Raw genomic sequence first — 19,604 nt, 5'->3', positions numbered from 1 at the left:
ACGTCACGCCCACGTCACGTTCGAATTACACACCTCACGCCCACATCACGTTCGAATTACACACGTCACGCCCACATCACATTCGAATCTCCCACGTCACACCCACGTCACGTTCGAATCTCCCAGGTCACGTTCGAATCACCCACGTCACGCCCACGTCACGTTCGAATCTCCCACGTCACACCCACGTCACGTTCGAATTACACACGTCACGCCCACGTCACATTCGAATTTCCCACGTCACACCCACGTCACGTTCGAAACTCCCACGTCACACCCACGTCACGTTCGAAACTCCCACGTCACACCCACGTCACGTTCTAATCTCCCACGTCACGCCCACGTCACGTTCGAACCTCCCACGTCACGCCCACGTCACATTCGAATCTCCCACGTCACACCCACGTCCCGTTCGAATCTCCCACGTCACGTTCGAATCACCCACGTCACGCCCACGTCACGTTCGAATCTCCCACGTCACACCCAGGTCACGTTCGAAACTCCCACGTCACACCCACGTCACGTTCGAAACTCCCACGTCACGCCCACGTCACGTTCGAACCTCCCACGTCACGCTCACGTCACGTTCGAATCTCCCACGTCACGTTCGAATCACCCACGTCACGTCCACGTCACGTTCGAATCTCCCACGTCACACCCACCTCACGTTCGAAACACCCACATCACACCCACGCCACGTTCGAAACTCCCACGTCACACCCACGTCACGTTCGAATCTCCCACGTCACACCCACGTCACGTTCGAATATCTTACGTCACGCCCACGTCACGCTCACGTCACGTTCGAATCTCCCACGTCACACCCACGTCACGTTGGAATATTCACGTCACACCCACGTCACGTTCGAATTTCCCACGTCACACAAACGTCACGTTCGAATCTCCCACGTCACAACCACGTCACGTTCGAATCTCCCACGTCACACCCAAGGCACGTTCGAATCTCCCGCGTCACACCCACGTCACGTTCGAATATTCACGTCACACCCACGTCACGTTCGAAACTCCCACGTCACGCGCACGTCACGTTCGAATCTCCCACGTCACACCCACGTCACGTTCGAATTACACACGTCACGCCCACGTCACGTTCGAATCTCCCACGTCACACCCACGTCACGTTCGAATCTCCCACGTCACACCCACGTCACGTTCGAATATTCACGTCACACCCACGTCACGTTCGAATTTCCCACGTCACACCCACGTCACGTTCGAATCTCCCACGTCACAACCACGTCACGTTCGAATCTCCCACGTCACACCCAAGGCACGTTCGAATCTCCCGCGTCACACCCACGTCACGTTCGAATATTCACGTCACACCCACGTCACGTTCGAATCTCCCACGTCACGCGCACGTCACGTTCGAATCTCCCACGTCACACCCACCTCGCCTTCGAAGCACATATCGAACAACCATGCTCCTCCCTTGCAACAGCCTCACACTGCTAGTGCCAAGGAGTGAGGACAGCTGGTGTAGGCTTGCGGAGGGGAGGCAAGGGAGCCGGGCACTCGTGCTGGGGGCTGTCCTAGGCATGCGGAGGCAACCTCTGCCTTCCCAGTGCTCTTGCCTCTGAGCCCTGCTTGGTGGGGGAGCCTTGAAGCAGGGTGGCACACCCACGCCAATTTCGAACCACCCAGGTCACGTTCGAATCTGCCACGCCACACCCAGGTCACGTTCGAATCTCCCACGTCACACCCAGGTCACGTTCGAAACTCCCACGTCACACCCACGTCACGTTCGAATATTCACGTCACACCCACGTCACGTTCGAATCTCCCACGTCACACCCCCGTCACGTTCGAATCACACACGTCACACCCACGTTACGCCTACGTCAAGGTCGAATCACCCACGTCACGCCCACGTCACGTTCCAAACACCCACGTAACACCCACGACACGTTCGAATCACCCATGTCACACCCACGTCACGTTCGAATATTCACGTCACACCCACGTCACGTTCGAATCTCCCACGTCACACCCCCGTCACGTTCGAATCACACACGTCACACCCACGTTACGCCCACGTCACGGTCGAATCACCCACGTCACGCCCACGTCACGTTCCAAACACCCACGTAACACCCACGACACGTTCGAATCACCCATGTCACACCCACGTCACGTTCGAATCACCACGTCACACCCACGACATGTTCGAATCACCCACGTCACACCCACGTCACGTTCGAAACTCCCACGTCACACCCACGTCACGTTCGAATATTCACGTCACACCCACGTCACGTTCGAATCTCCCACGTCACACCCCCGTCACGTTCGAATCACACACGTCACACCCACGTTACGCCCACGTCACGGTCGAATCACCCACGTCACGCCCACGTCACGTTCCAAACACCCACGTAACACCCACGACACGTTCGAATCACCCATGTCACACCCACGTCACGTTCGAATCACCACGTCACACCCACGACATGTTCGAATCACCCACGTCACACCCACGTCACGTTCGAATCTCCCACGTCATACCCACGTCACACCCACGTCACGTTCCAATCACCCACGTCACGCCCACGTCACATTCGAATCTCCCACGTCACACCCACGTCACGTTCGAATCTCCCACGTCACGTTGGAACCTCCCACGTCACACCCACGTCACGTTCGAATATCCTACGTCACGCCCACGTCACGCCCACGTCACGTTCGAATCTCCCACGTCACACCCACGTCACGTTCTAAGCACCCACGTCACACCCACGTCACGTTCGAATCTCCCACGTCACACCCACTTCACGTTCGAATCTCCCACGTCACAACCACCTCACGTTCGAATCTGCCACGTCACACCCAAGGCACGTTCGAATCTCCCACGTCACACCCACGTCACGTTCGAATATTCACGTCACACCCACGTCACGTTCGAATCTCCTACGTCACGCGCACGTCACGTTCGAATATCCTACGTCACGCCCACGTCACGTTCGAATCTCCTACGTCACAACCACCTCACGTTCGAATCTGCCACGTCACACCCACGTCACGTTCGAATCTCCCACGTCACGTTCGAATCACCCACGTCACGCCCACGTCACGTTCGAAACTCCCACGTCACGCCCACGTCACACCCACGCCACGTTCGAATTTCCCACGTCACACCCACGTCACGTTCGAATCTCCCACGTCACACCCACGTCACTTTCGAATCTCCCACGTCACACCCACCTCGCCTTCGAAGCACATATCGAACAACCATGCTCCTGCTTTGCAACAGCCTCACACTGCTAGTGCCAAGGTGTGAGGACAGCTGGTGTAGGCTTGCGGAGGGGAGGCAAGGGAGCCGGGCACTCGTGCTGGGGGCTGTCCTAGGCATGCGGAGGCAACCTCTGCCTTCCCAGTGCTCTTGCCTCTGAGCCCTGCTTGGTGGGGGAGCCTTGAAGCAGGGTGGCACACCCACGCCAACTTCGAACCACCCAGGTCAAGTTCGAATCTGCCACGTCACACCCAGGTCACGTTCGAATCTCCCACGTCACGCCCACGTCACGTTCGAATCTCCAACTTCACACCCACGTCACTTTCGAATCTCCCACGTCACACCCACGTCACACCCACGTCAAGTTCGAATCTCCCACGTCACGCCCACGTCACGTTCGAATATTCACGTCACACCCACGTCACGTTCGAATTTCCCACGTCACACCCACGTCACGTTCGAATCTCCCACGTCACACCCACGTCACGTTCGAATCACCCACGTCACGCCCACGTCACGTTCGAATCTCCCACGTCACACCCACCTCACGTTCGAATCACCCACGTCACACCCACGCCACGTTCGAATCTCCCACGTCACACCCACGTCACACCCACGTCACGTTCGAATCACCCACGTCACAACCACCTCACGTTCGAATTGCCACGTCACACCCAAGGCACGTTCGAATCTCCCACGTCACACCCACGTCACGTTCGAATCTCCCACGTCACGCCCACGTCACGTTCGAATCTCCAACGTCACACCCACGTCACTTTCGAATCTCCCACGTCACACCCACGTCACACCCACGTCAAGTTCGAATCTCCCACGTCACGCCCACGTCACGTTCGAATCTCCCACGTCACACCCACGTCACGTTCGAATATTCACGTCACACCCACGTCACGTTCGAATTTCCCACGTCACACCCACGTCACGTTCGAATCTCCCACGTCACGCCCACGTCACGTTCGGATCTCCCACGTCACACCCACGTCACACCCACGTCACGTTCCAATCACCCAACTCACGCCCACGCCACATTCGAATCTCCCACGTCACACCCACGTCACGTTCGAATCACCCACGTCACGCCCACGTCACGTTCGAATCTCCCACGTCACACCCACGTCACTTTCGAATATTCTACATCACGCCCACGTCACGTTCGGATCTCCCACGTCACGCCCACGTCACGCCCACGTCACGCCCACGTCACGTTAGAATCTCCCACGTCACACCCACGTCACGTTCGAAACACACACGTCACACCCACGTCACGTTCGAATCACCCACGTCACAACCACGTCACGTTCGAATATCTTACGTCACGCCCACGTCACGCTCACGTCACGTTCGAATCTCCCACGTCACACCCACGTCACGTTCGAATATTCACGTCACACCCACGTCACGTTCGAATTTCCCACGTCACACCCACGTCACGTTCGAATCTCCCACGTCACAACCACGTCACGTTCGAATCTCCCACGTCACACCCAAGGCACGTTCGAATCTCCCGCGTCACACCCACGTCACGTTCGAATATTCACGTCACACCCACGTCACGTTCGAATCTCCCACGTCACGCGCACGTCACGTTCGAATCTCCCACGTCACACCCACCTCGCCTTCGAAGCACATATCGAACAACCATGCTCCTCCCTTGCAACAGCCTCACACTGCTAGTGCCAAGGAGTGAGGACAGCTGCTGTAGGCTTGCGGAGGGGAGGCAAGGGAGCCGGGCACTCGTGCTGGGGGCTGTCCTAGGCATGCGGAGGCAACCTCTGCCTTCCCAGTGCTCTTGCCTCTGAGCCCTGCTTGGTGGGGGAGCCTTGAAGCAGGGTGGCACACCCACGCCAATTTCGAACCACCCAGGTCACGTTCGAATCTGCCACGCCACACCCAGGTCACGTTCGAATCTCCCACGTCACACCCAGGTCACGTTCGAAACTCCCACGTCACACCCACGTCACGTTCGAATATTCACGTCACACCCACGTCACGTTCGAATCTCCCACGTCACACCCCCGTCACGTTCGAATCACACACGTCACACCCACGTTACGCCCACGTCACGGTCGAATCACCCACGTCACGCCCACGTCACGTTCCAAACACCCACGTAACACCCACGACACGTTCGAATCACCCATGTCACACCCACGTCACGTTCGAATCACCACGTCACACCCACGACATGTTCGAATCACCCACGTCACACCCACGTCACGTTCGAATCTCCCACGTCATACCCACGTCACACCCACGTCACGTTCCAATCACCCACGTCACGCCCACGTCACATTCGAATCTCCCACGTCACACCCACGTCACGTTCGAATCTCCCACGTCACGTTCGAACCTCCCACGTCACACCCACGTCACGTTCGAATATCCTACGTCACGCCCACGTCACGCCCACGTCACGTTCGAATCTCCCACGTCACACCCACGTCACGTTCTAAGCACCCACGTCACACCCACGTCACGTTCGAATCTCCCACGTCACACCCACGTCACACCCACGTCACGTTCGAATCACCCACGTCACAACCACCTCACGTTCGAATCTGCCACGTCACACCCAAGGCACGTTCGAATCTCCCACGTCACACCCACGTCACGTTCGAATATTCACGTCACACCCACGTCACGTTCGAATCTCCTACGTCACGCGCACGTCACGTTCGAATATCCTACGTCACGCCCACGTCACGTTCGAATCTCCCACGTCACAACCACCTCACGTTCGAATCTGCCACGTCACACCCACGTCACGTTCGAATCTCCCACGTCACGTTCGAATCACCCACGTCACGCCCACGTCACGTTCGAAACTCCCACGTCACGCCCACGTCACACCCACGCCACGTTCGAATTTCCCACGTCACACCCACGTCACGTTCGAATCTCCCACGTCACACCCACGTCACGTTCGAATCTCCCACGTCACACCCACGTCACTTTCGAATATTCACGTCACACCCACGTCACGTTCGAATCTCCCACGTCACACCCCCGTCACGTTCGAATCACACACGTCACACCCACGTTACGCCCACGTCACGGTCGAATCACCCACGTCACGCCCACGTCACGTTCCAATCACCCACGTCACACCCACGACACGTTCGAATCACCCATGTCACACCCACGTCACGTTCGAATCACCACGTCACACCCACGACATGTTCGAATCACCCACGTCACACCCACGTCACGTTCGAATCTCCCACGTCATACCCACGTCACACCCACGTCACGTTCCAATCACCCACGTCACGCCCACGTCACATTCGAATCTCCCACGTCACACCCACGTCACGTTCGAATCTCCCACGTCACGTTCCAAACTCCCACGTCACACCCACGTCACGTTCGAATCTCCCACGTCACACCCACGTCACGTTCGAATTACACACGTCACGCCCACGTCACTTTCGAATCTCCCACGTCACACCCACGTCACGTTCGAAACTCCCACGTCAAACCCACGTCACGTTCGAATCTCCCACGTCACACCCACGTCACGTTCGAATTACCCACGTCACGCCCACGTCACATTCGAATCACCCACGTCACGCCCACGTCACGTTCGAATCTCCCACGTAACGCCCACGTCACATTCGAATCACCCACGTCACGCCCACGTCACATTCGAATCTCCCACGTCACACCCACGTCACGTTCGAAAATCCCACGTCACACCCACGTCACGTTCGAATCTCCCACGTCACGACCACCTCACGTTCGAATCTCCCACGTCACACCCACGTCACGTTCGAATCTCCCACGTCACACCCACGTCACGTTCTAATCTCCCACGTCACGCCCACGTCACGTTCGAATCTCCCACGTCACACCCACGTCACGTTCGAATTACACACGTCACGCCCACGTCACATTCGAATCTCCCACGTCACACCCACGTACCGTTCGAATCTCCCACGTCACACCCAGGTCACGTTCGAAACTCCCACGTCACACCCACGTCACGTTCGAATCTCCCACGTCACACCCACGTCACATTCGAATCTCCCACGTCACACCCACGTCACGTTCTAATCTCCCACGTCACACCCAGGTCACGTTCGAAACTCCCACGTCACGTTCGAATCACCCACGTCACACCCACCTCGCCTTCGAAGCACATATCGAGCAACCATGCTCCTCCCTTGCAACAGCCTCACACTGCTAGTGCCAAGGTGTGAGGACAGCTGGTGTAGGCTTGCGGAGGGGAGGCAAGGGAGCCGGGCACTCGTGCTGGGGGCTGTCCTAGGCATGCGGAGGCAACCTCTGCCTTCCCAGTGCTCTTCCTCTGAGCCCTGCTTGGTGGGGGAGCCTTGAAGCAGGGTAGCACACCCTCGCCAATTTCGAACCACCCAGGTCACGTTCGAATCTGCCACGTCACACCCACGTCACGTTCGAATCTCCCACGTCACACCCACGTCACGTTCGAATTACACACGTCACGCCCACGTCACATTCGAATCTCCCACGTCACACCCACGTCACGTTCGAATCTGCCACGTCACGCTCACGTCACGTTCGAACCTCCCACGTCACGCTCACGTCACGTTCGAATCTCCCACGTCACACCCACGTCACGTTCGAATCTCCCACGTCACGTTCGAATCACCCACGTCACGCCCACGTCACGTTCGAATCTCCCACGTCACACCCACCTCAAGTTCGAAACACCCACGTCACACCCACGCCACGTTCGAAACTCCCACGTCACACCCACGTCACGTTCGAATCTCCCACGTCACACCCAGGTCACGTTCTAATCTCCCACGTCACACCCACGTCACGTTCGAATTACCCACGTCACGCCCACGTCACATTCGAATCTCCCACGTCACGCCCACTTCACATTCGAATCTCCCACGTCACACCCACGTCACGTTCGAATCTCCCACGTCACGTTCGAATCACCCACGTCACACCCACGTCACGTTCGAATATCCCACGTCACACCCACCTCAAGTTCGAAACACCCACGTCACACCCACGCCACGTTCGAAACTCCCACGTCACACCCACGTCACGTTCGAATCTCCCACGTCACACCCACGTCACGTTCGAATCTCCCACGTCACACCCACGTCACGTTCGAAACTCCCACGTCACACCCACGTCACGTTCGAATCTCCCACGTCACACCCACGTCACGTTCGAATCTCCCACGTCACACCCACGTCACATTCGAATATCCCACGTCACACCCACGTCACGTTCGAATCTCCCACGTCACACCCACGTCACGTTCGAAACTCCCACGTCACGTTCGAATCACCCACGTAACGCTCACGTCACGTTCGAATCTCCCACGTCACGCCCACGTCACGTTCGAATCTCCCACGTCACGTTCGAAACACCCACGTCACACCCACGCCACGTTCGAAACTCCCACGTCACACCCACGTCACGTTCGAATCTCCCACGTCACGCCCACGTCACGTTCGAATCTCCCACGTCACACCCACGTCACGTTCGAATCTCCCACGTCACGCCCACGTCACATTCGAATCTCCCACGTCACACCCACGTCACGTTCGAATCTCCCACGTCACGTTCGAATCACCCACGTCACGTCCACGTCACGTTCGAATCTCCTACGTCACACCCACGCCACGTTCGAATCTCCCACGTCACACCCACGTCACGTTCGAATTACACACGTTACGCCCACGTCACATTGGAATCTCCCACGTCACACCCACGTCACGTTCGAAACTCCCACGTCACACCCACGTCACGTTCGAATCTCCCACGTCACACCCACGTCACGTTCGAATTACACACGTCACGCCCACGTCACATTCGAATCTCCCACGTCACACCCACGTCACGTTCGAATCTCCCACGTCACACCCACGTCACATTCGAATCTCCCACGTCACACCCACGTCACGTTCTAATCTCCCACGTCACACCCACGTCACGTTCGAAACTCCCACGTCACACCCACGTCACGTTCGAATTACCCACGTCACGCCCACGTCAATTCGAATCTCCCACGTCACACCCACGTCACGTTCGAATATCCCACGTCACGTTCGAATCACCCACGTCACGCCCACGTCACGTTCGAATCTCCCACGTCACGCCCACCTCACGTTCGAACCTCCCACGTCAAACCCACGTCACTTTCGAATCTCCCACGTCACACCCACGTCACATTCGAAACTCCCACGTCACACCCACGTCACGTTCTAATCTCCCACGACACGCCCACGTCACGTTCGAACCTGCCACGTCACGCTCACGTCACGTTCGAATCTCCCACGTCACACCCACGTCACGTTCGAATTACCCACGTCACTCCCACGTCACATTCGAATCTCCCACGTCACACCCACGTCACGTTCGAATCTCCCACGTCACGTTCGAATCACCCACGTCACGCCCACGTCACGTTCGAATCTCCCACGTCACACCCACCTCACGTTCGAAACACCCACGTCACACCCACGCCACGTTCGAAACTCCCACGTCACACCCATGGCACGTTCGAATCTCCCACGTCACACCCACGTCACGTTCGAACCTCCGACGTCACGCTCACGTCACGTTCGAATCTCCCACGTCACACCCACGTCACGTTCGAATCTCCCACGTCACGTTCGAATCACCCACGTCACGCCCACGTCACGTTCGAATCTCCCACGTCACACCCACGTCACGTTCGAATTACCCACGTCACGCCCACGTCACATTCGAATCTCCCACGTCACACCCACGTCACGTTCGAATTACACACGTCACGCCCACGTCACATTCGAATCTCCCACGTCACACCCACGTCACGTTCGAATCTCCCACGTCACGTTCGAATCACCCACGTCACGTCCACGTCACGTTCGAATCTCCTACGTCACACCCACGTCACGTTCGAATCACCCCCGTCACACCCACCTCGCCTTCGAAGCACATATCGAGCAACCATGCTCCTCCCTTGCAACAGCCTCACACTGCTAGTGCCAAGGAGTGAGGACAGCTGGTGTAGGCTTGCGGAGGGGAGGCAAGGGAGCCGGGCACTCGTGCTGGGGGCTGTCCTAGGCATGCGGAGGCAACCTCTGCCTTCCCAGTGCTCTTCCTCTGAGCCCTGCTTGGTGGGGGAGCCTTGAAGCAGGGTGGCACACCCTCGCCAATTTCGAACCACCCAGGTCACGTTCGAATCTGTCACGTCACGTTCGAATCACCCACGTCACGCCCACGTCACGTTCGAATCTCCCACGTCACACCCACCTCACGTTCGAAACACCCACGTCACACCCACGCCACGTTCGAATCTCCCACGTCACACCCACGTCACGTTCGAATCTCCCACGTCACGTTCGAATCACCCACGTCACGCCCACGTCACTTTCGAATCTCCCACGTCACACCCACCTCGCCTTCGAAGCACATATCGAACAACCATGCTCCTCCCTTGCAACAGCCTCACAGTGCTAGTGCCAAGGTGTGAGGACAGCTGGTGTAGGCTTGCGGAGGGGAGGCAAGGGAGCCGGGCACTCGTGCTGGGGGCTGTCCTAGGCATGCGGAGGCAACCTCTGCCTTCCCAGTGCTCTTCCTCTGAGCCCTGCTTGGTGGGGGAGCCTTGAAGCTGGGTGGCACACCCTCGCCAATTTCGAACCACCCAGGTCACGTTCGAATCTCCCAGGTCACACCCACGTCACGTTCGAAACTCCCACGTCACACCCACGTCACGTTCTAATCTCCCACGTCACGCCCACGTCACGTTCGAACCTCCCACGTCACGCTCACGTCACGTTCGAATCTCCCACGTCACACCCACGTCACGTTCGAATCTCCCACGTCACGTTCGAATCACCCACGTCACGCCCACGTCACGTTCGAATCTCCCACGTCACACCCACCTCAAGTTCGAAACACCCACGTCACACCCACGCCACGTTCGAAACTCCCACGTCACACCCACGTCACGTTCGAATCTCCCACGTCACACCCAGGTCACGTTCTAATCTCCCACGTCACACCCACGTCACGTTCGAATTACCCACGTCACGCCCACGTCACATTCGAATCTCCCACGTCACGCCCACTTCACATTCGAATCTCCCACGTCACACCCACGTCACGTTCGAATCTCCCACGTCACGTTCGAATCACCCACGTCACGTCCACGTCACGTTCGAATCTCCTACGTCACACCCACGTCACGTTCGAATCTCCCACGTCACACCCACGTCACGTTCGAATTACACACGTCACGCCCACGTCACATTCGAATCTCCCACGTCACACCCACGTCACGTTCGAATCTGCCACGTCACACCCAGGTCACGTTCGAATCTCCCACGTCACACCCACGTCACGTTCGAAACTCCCACGTCACACCCACGTCACGTTCGAATCTCCCACGTCACACCCACGTCACGTTCGAATCTCCCACGTCACGTTCGAATTACCCACGTCACGCCCACGTCAAGTTCGAAACTCCCACGTCACACCCACGTCACGTTCGAATCTCCCACGTCACGCCCACGTTACGTTCGAACCTCCCACGTCACGCCCACTTCACATTCGAATCTCCCACGTCACACCCACGTCACGTTCGAATCTCCCACGTCACGTTCGAATCACCCACGTCACGTCCACGTCACGTTCGAATCTCCTACGTCACACCCACGTCACGTTCGAATCTCCCACGTCACACCCACGTCACGTTCGAATTACACACGTCACGCCCACGTCACATTCGAATCTCCCACGTCACACCCACGTCACGTTCGAATCTGCCACGTCACACCCAGGTCACGTTCGAATCTCCCACGTCACACCCACGTCACGTTCGAAACTCCCACGTCACACCCACGTCACGTTCGAATCTCCCACGTCACACCCACGTCACTTTCGAGTCTCCCACGTCACGTTCGAATCACCCACGTCACACCGACCTCGCCTTCGAAGCACATATCGAACAACCATGCTCCTCCCTTGCAACAGCCTCACACTGCTAGTGCCAAGGTGTGAGGACAGCTGGTGTAGGCTTGCGGAGGGGAGGCAAGGGAGCCGGGCACTCGTGCTGGGGGCTGTCCTAGGCATGCGGAGGCAACCTCTGCCTTCCCAGTGCTCTTGCCACTGAGCCCTGCTTGGTGGGGGAGCCTTGAAGCAGGGTGGCACACCCTCGCCAATTTCGAACCACCCAGGTCACGTTCGAACCTCCCACGTCACACCCACGTCACGTTCGAATCTCCCAGGTCACACCCACCTCACGTTCGAATTACACACGTCACGCCCACGTCACGTTCGAATCTCCCACGTCACACCCACCTCACGTTCGAAACACCCACGTCACGCCCACGTCACGTTCGAATCTCCCACGTCACACCCACGTCACGTTCGAATTACACACGTCACGCCCACGTCACATTCGAATCTCCCACGTCACACCCACGTCACGTTCGAAACTCCCACGTCACACCCACGTCACGTTCTAATCTCCCACGTCACACCCAGGTCACGTTCGAAACTCCCACGTCACACCCACGTCATGTTCGAATCTCCCACGTCACGTTCGAATCACCCACGTCACGCCCACGTCACGTTCGAATCTCCCACGTCACACCCACCTCACGTTCGAAACACCCACGTCTCACCCACGCCACGTTCGAATCTCCCACGTCACACCCACGTCACGTTCGAATCTCCCACGTCACGTTCGAATTACCCACGTCACGCCCACGTCACATTCGAATCTCCCACGTCACACCCACGTCACGTTCGAATCTCCCACGTCACGTTCGAATCACCCACGTCACGCCCACGTCACGTTCGAATCTCCCACGTCACACCCACCTCACGTTCGAAACACCCACGTCACACCCACGCCACGTTCGAATCTCCCACGTCACACCCACGTCACGTTCGAATCTCCCACGTCACGTTCGAACCACCCACGTCACGCCCACGTCACTTTCGAATCTCCCACGTCACACCCACCTCGCCTTCGAAGCACATATCGAACAACCATGCTCCTGCCTTGCAACAGCCTCACACTGCTAGTGCCAAGGTGTGAGGACAGCTGGTGTAGGCTTGCGGAGGGGAGGCAAGGGAGCCGGGCACTCGTGCTGGGGGCTGTCCTAGGCATGCGGAGGCAACCTCTGCCTTCCCAGTGCTCTTCCTCTGAGCCCTGCTTGGTGGGGGAGCCTTGAAGCTGGGTGGCACACCCTCGCCAATTTCGAACCACCCAGGTCACGTTCGAATCTCCCAGGTCACACCCACGTCACGTTCGAAACTCCCACGTCACACCCACGTCACGTTCTAATCTCCCACGTCACGCCCACGTCACGTTCGAACCTCCCACGTCACGCTCACGTCACGTTCGAATCTCCCACGTCACACCCACGTCACGTTCGAATCTCCCACGTCACGTTCGAATCACCCACGTCACGCCCACGTCACGTTCGAATCTCCCACGTCACACCCACCTCACGTTCGAAACTCCCACGTCACGCCCACGTCACGTTCGAACCTCCCACGTCACACCCACGTCACGTTCGAATCTCCCACGTCACACCCAGGTCACGTTCTAATCTTCCACGTCACACCCACGTCACGTTCGAATTACCCACGTCACGCCCACGTCACATTCGAATCTCCCACGTCACACCCACGTCACGTTCGAATCTCCCAGGTCACGTTCGAATCACCCACGTCACGTCCACGTCACGTTCGAATCTCCCACGTCACACCCACGTCACGTTCGAATTACACACGTCACGCCCACGTCACATTCGAATCTCCCACGTCACACCCACCTCACGTTCGAAACTCCCACGTCACACCCACGTCACGTTCGAATCTCCCACGTCACACCCACGTCACGTTCGAATTTCCCACGTCACAACCAGCTAACGTTCGAATCTGCCACTTCACGCCCACGTCACTTTCGAATCTCCCACGTCACACCCACGTCACGTTCGAATCTCCCACGTCACACCCACGTCACGTTCGAATCTCCCACGTCACGTTCGAATCTCCCACTTCACACTCACGTCACGTTCGAATATCCTACGTCACGCCCACGTCACACCCAGGTCACGTTCGAATCTCCCACGTCACACCCACGTCACTTTCGAATCTCCCACGTCACACCCACCTCGCCTTCGAAGCACATATCGAACAACCATGCTCCTCCCTTGCAACAGCCTCACAGTGCTAGTGCCAAGGTGTGAGGACAGCTGGTGTAGGCTTGCGGAGGGGAGGCAAGGGAGCCGGGCACTCGTGCTGGGGGCTGTCCTAGGCATGCGGAGGCAACCTCTGCCTTCCCAGTGCTCTTCCTCTGAGCCCTGCTTGGTGGGGGAGCCTTGAAGCTGGGTGGCACACCCTCGCCAATTTCGAACCACCCAGGTCACGTTCGAATCTCCCAGGTCACACCCACGTCACGTTCGAAACTCCCACGTCACACCCACGTCACGTTCTAATCTCCCACGTCACACCCACGTCACTTTCGAATCTCCCACGTCACACCCACGTCACATTCGAATCTCCCACGTCACACCCACGTCACATTCGAATTACCCACGTCACGCGCACGTCACATTCGAATCTCCCACGTCACACCCACGTCACGTTCGAATCTCCCACGTCACACCCACGTCACGTTCGAAACTCCCACGTCACACCCACGTCACGTTCGAATCTCCCACGTCACACCCATGTCACGTTCGAATCTCCCACGTCACGTTCGAATATCCTACGTCACGCCCAGGTCACGTTCGAAACACCCACGTCACACCCACGCCACGTTCGAATCTCCCACGTCACACCCACGTCACACCCACGTCACGTTCGAATATTCACGTCACACCCACGTCACGTTCGAATTTCCCACGTCACAACCACCTAACGTTCGAATCTGCCACGTCACGCCCACGTCACTTTCGAATCTCCCACGTCACACCCACGTCACGTTCGAATCTCCCACGTCACACCCACGTCACGTTCGAATCTCCCACGTCACGTTCGAATCTCCCACTTCACACTCACGTCACGTTCGAATATCCTACGTCACGCCCACGTCACGCGCACGTCACGTTCGAATCTCCCACGTCACACCCACGTCACTTTCGAATCTCCCACGTCACACCCACCTCGCCTTCGAAGCACATATCGAACAACCATGCTCCTGCTTTGCAACAGCCTCACACTGCTAGTGCCAAGGAGTGAGGACAGCTGGTGTAGGCTTGCGGAGGGGAGGCAAGGGAGCCGGGCACTCGTGCTGGGGGCTGTCCTAGGCATGCGGAGGCAACCTCTGCCTTCCCAGTGCTCTTGCCTCTGAGCCCTGCTTGGTGGGGGAGCCTTGAAGCAGGGTGGCACACCCACGCCAACTTCGAACCACCCAGGTCAAGTTCGAATCTGCCACGTCACACCCAGGTCACGTTCGAATCTCCCACGTCACGCCCACGTCACGTTCGAATCTCCAACTTCACACCCACGTCACTTTCGAATCTCCCACGTCACACCCACGTCACACCCACGTCAAGTTCGAATCTCCCACGTCACGCCCACGTCACGTTCGAATATTCACGTCACACCCACGTCACGTTCGAATTTCCCACGTCACACACACGTCACGTTCGAATCTCCCAGGTCACGTTCGAATCACCCACGTCACGCCCACGTCACGTTCGAATCTCCCACGTCACACCCACGTCACACCCACGTCACGTTCGAATCTCCCACGTCACGCCCACGTCACGTTCGAAACTCCCAAGTCACACCCACGTCACGTTCGAATATTCACGTCACACCCACGTCACATTCGAAGCACCCACGTCACAACCACCTCACGTTCGAAACACCCACGTCACACCCACGCCACGTTCGAATCTCCCACGTCACACCCACGTCACACCCACGTCACGTTCGAATATTCACGTCACACCCACGTCACGTTCGAATTTCCCACGTCACAACCAGCTAACGTTCGAATCTGCCACGTCACGCCCACGTCACTTTCGAATCTCCCACGTCACACCCACGTCACGTTCGAATCTCCCACGTCACACCCACGTCACGTTCGAATCTCCCACGTCACGTTCGAATCTCCCACTTCACACTCACGTCACGTTCGAATATCCTACGTCACGCCCACGTCACACCCAGGTCACGTTCGAATCTCCCACGTCACACCCACGTCACTTTCGAATCTCCCACGTCACACCCACCTCGCCTTCGAAGCACATATCGAACAACCATGCTCCTCCCTTGCAACAGCCTCACAGTGCTAGTGCCAAGGTGTGAGGACAGCTGGTGTAGGCTTGCGGAGGGGAGGCAAGGGAGCCGGGCACTCGTGCTGGGGGCTGTCCTAGGCATGCGGAGGCAACCTCTGCCTTCCCAGTGCTCTTCCTCTGAGCCCTGCTTGGTGGGGGAGCCTTGAAGCTGGGTGGCACACCCTCGCCAATTTCGAACCACCCAGGTCACGTTCGAATCTCCCAGGTCACACCCACGTCACGTTCGAAACTCCCACGTCACACCCACGTCACGTTCTAATCTCCCACGTCACACCCACGTCACTTTCGAATCTCCCACGTCACACCCACGTCACATTCGAATCTCCCACGTCACACCCACGTCACATTCGAATTACCCACGTCACGCGCACGTCACATTCGAATCTCCCACGTCACACCCACGTCACGTTCGAATCTCCCAAGTCACACCCACGTCACGTTCGAAACTCCCACGTCACACCCACGTCACGTTCGAATCTCCCACGTCACACCCATGTCACGTTCGAATCTCCCACGTCACGTTCGAATATCCTACGTCACGCCCAGGTCACGTTCGAAACACCCACGTCACACCCACGCCACGTTCGAATCTCCCACGTCACACCCACGTCACACCCACGTCACGTTCGAATATTCACGTCACACCCACGTCACGTTCGAATTTCCCACGTCACAACCACCTAACGTTCGAATCTGCCACGTCACGCCCACGTCACTTTCGAATCTCCCACGTCACACCCACGTCACGTTCGAATCTCCCACGTCACACCCACGTCACGTTCGAATCTCCCACGTCACGTTCGAATCTCCCACTTCACACTCACGTCACGTTCGAATATCCTACGTCACGCCCACGTCACGCGCACGTCACGTTCGAATCTCCCACGTCACACCCACGTCACTTTCGAATCTCCCACGTCACACCCACCTCGCCTTCGAAGCACATATCGAACAACCATGCTCCTGCTTTGCAACAGCCTCACACTGCTAGTGCCAAGGAGTGAGGACAGCTGGTGTAGGCTTGCGGAGGGGAGGCAAGGGAGCCGGGCACTCGTGCTGGGGGCTGTCCTAGGCATGCGGAGGCAACCTCTGCCTTCCCAGTGCTCTTGCCTCTGAGCCCTGCTTGGTGGGGGAGCCTTGAAGCAGGGTGGCACACCCACGCCAACTTCGAACCACCCAGGTCAAGTTCGAATCTGCCACGTCACACCCAGGTCACGTTCGAATCTCCCACGTCACGCCCACGTCACGTTCGAATCTCCAACTTCACACCCACGTCACTTTCGAATCTCCCACGTCACACCCACGTCACACCCACGTCAAGTTCGAATCTCCCACGTCACGCCCACGTCACGTTCGAATATTCACGTCACACCCACGTCACGTTCGAATTTCCCACGTCACACACACGTCACGTTCGAATCTCCCACGTCACACCCACGTCACGTTCGAATCACCCACGTCACGCCCACGTCACGTTCGAATCTCCCACGTCACACCCACCTCACGTTCGAATCACCCACGTCACACCCACGCCACGTTCGAATCTCCCACGTCACACCCACGTCACACCCACGTCACGTTCGAATCACCCACGTCACAACCACCTCACGTTCGAATTGCCACGTCACACCCAAGGCACGTTCGAATCTCCCACGTCACACCCACGTCACGTTCGAATCTCCCACGTCACGCCCACGTCACGTTCGAATCTCCAACGTCACACCCACGTCACTTTCGAATCTCCCACGTCACACCCACGTCACACCCACGTCAAGTTCGAATCTCCCACGTCACGCCCACGTCACGTTCGAATCTCCCACGTCACACCCACGTCACGTTCGAATATTCACGTCACACCCACGTCACGTTCGAATTTCCCACGTCACACCCACGTCACGTTCGAATCTCCCACGTCACGCCCACGTCACGTTCGGATCTCCCACGTCACACCCACGTCACACCCACGTCACGTTCGAATCACCCAACTCACGCCCACGCCACATTCGAATCTCCCACGTCACACCCACGTCACGTTCGAATCACCCACGTCACGCCCACGTCACGTTCGAATCTCCCACGTCACACCCACGTCACTTTCGAATATTCTACATCACGCCCACGTCACGTTCGGATTTCCCACGTCACGCCCACGTCACGCCCACGTCACGCCCACGTCACGTTAGAATCTCCCACGTCACACCCACGTCACGTTCGAATATCTTACGTCACGCCCACGTCACACCCACGCCACGTTCGAATCTCCCACGTCACACCCACGTCACGTTGGAATATTCACGTCACACCCACGTCACGTTCGAATTTCCCACGTCACACCCACGTCACGTTCGAATCTCCCACGTCACAACCACGTCACGTTCGAATCTCCCACGTCACACCCAAGGCACGTTCGAATCTCCCGCGTCACACCCACGTCACGTTCGAATATTCACGTCACACCCACGTCACGTTCGAATCTCCCACGTCACGCGCACGTCACGTTCGAATCTCCCACGTCACACCCACCTCGCCTTCGAAGCACATATCGAACAACCATGCTCCTCCCTTGCAACAGCCTCACACTGCTAGTGCCAAGGAGTGAGGACAGCTGGTGTAGGCTTGCGGAGGGGAGGCAAGGGAGCCGGGCACTCGTGCTGGGGGCTGTCCTAGGCATGCGGAGGCAACCTCTGCCTTCCCAGTGCTCTTGCCTCTGAGCCCTGCTTGGTGGGGGAGCCTTGAAGCAGGGTGGCACACCCTCGCCAATTTCGAACCACCCAGGTCACGTTCGAATCTGCCACGCCACACCCAGGTCACGTTCGAATCTCCCACGTCACACCCACGTCACGTTCGAAACTCCCACGTCACACCCACGTCACGTTCGAATATTCACGTCACACCCACGTCACGTTCGAATCTCCCACGTCACACCCCCGTCACGTTCGAATCACACACGTCACACCCACGTTACGCCCACGTCACGGTCGAATCACCCACGTCACGCCCACGTCACGTTCCAAACACCCACGTAACACCCACGACACGTTCGAATCACCCATGTCACACCCACGTCACGTTCGAATCAC

This window comes from Apteryx mantelli, chromosome 8 (assembly GCF_036417845.1).
Source record: "Apteryx mantelli isolate bAptMan1 chromosome 8, bAptMan1.hap1, whole genome shotgun sequence".
In the NCBI taxonomy this organism is placed as follows: domain Eukaryota; kingdom Metazoa; phylum Chordata; class Aves; order Apterygiformes; family Apterygidae; genus Apteryx; species Apteryx mantelli.
The sequence above is the reverse complement of the archived record's forward strand: the minus strand, read 5'-3'. Positions refer to the sequence as shown.